At 37.0% G+C, this 430-nt stretch overlaps 1 protein-coding gene and 1 long non-coding RNA gene across 2 annotated transcripts in view; one reads left to right on the forward strand and one right to left on the reverse strand.

The window, feature by feature from the left end:
* The window catches only part of LOC116692547 (uncharacterized), a 15,495-nt gene extending 15,215 nt beyond the window's left edge, over positions 1-280 (reverse strand). Inside the window, exon 1 of the long non-coding RNA XR_004332728.1 lies at positions 270-280. This is a non-coding gene — a long non-coding RNA (uncharacterized LOC116692547). The remainder of the gene's footprint in view (positions 1-269) is intronic.
* The window catches only part of prpf6 (PRP6 pre-mRNA processing factor 6 homolog (S. cerevisiae)), a 16,828-nt gene that overhangs the window by 9,626 nt on the left and 6,772 nt on the right, over positions 1-430 (forward strand). The window lies entirely within an intron of this gene.

Genomic DNA, 430 nt, shown 5'->3' on the forward strand with positions numbered 1-430 from the left:
AAATAAAATCTAACTTTTTGTGACATATAATGCGAATGTCTAATCTGTCATTTGATGCCTTTTTGGAGATTTTTACATCTTTTCTTGGTTTCTTTATGCACATTAATACAAAATTTTACCTGGGGTGCCCAAACTTTCGAACCCCCCTCTACCAGACAATTTTATACACATACACCACTAGGGGGCAAATCAGGTTATAAATGGCTAAAAGTTTTTTCCAATCAACACAAAACTTCCAGGAAATGGCTACATAATGACCTCCCACATACAATGCAAGTCTCATTCAAATTGACCACTAGGGGTGCTTTAAATGCACACTCACAAATCAAGGTTTGAGATAGAATTGCAGCTTATGGCTTTATTAGCAATTTTGTGTTGGTCATCTGCTTTTCTCAAATTGCTGTGAGCTGGACTGAGCTACGTATCACAC

This window comes from Etheostoma spectabile, chromosome 7 (assembly GCF_008692095.1).
Source record: "Etheostoma spectabile isolate EspeVRDwgs_2016 chromosome 7, UIUC_Espe_1.0, whole genome shotgun sequence".
Lineage (NCBI taxonomy): Eukaryota > Metazoa > Chordata > Actinopteri > Perciformes > Percidae > Etheostoma > Etheostoma spectabile.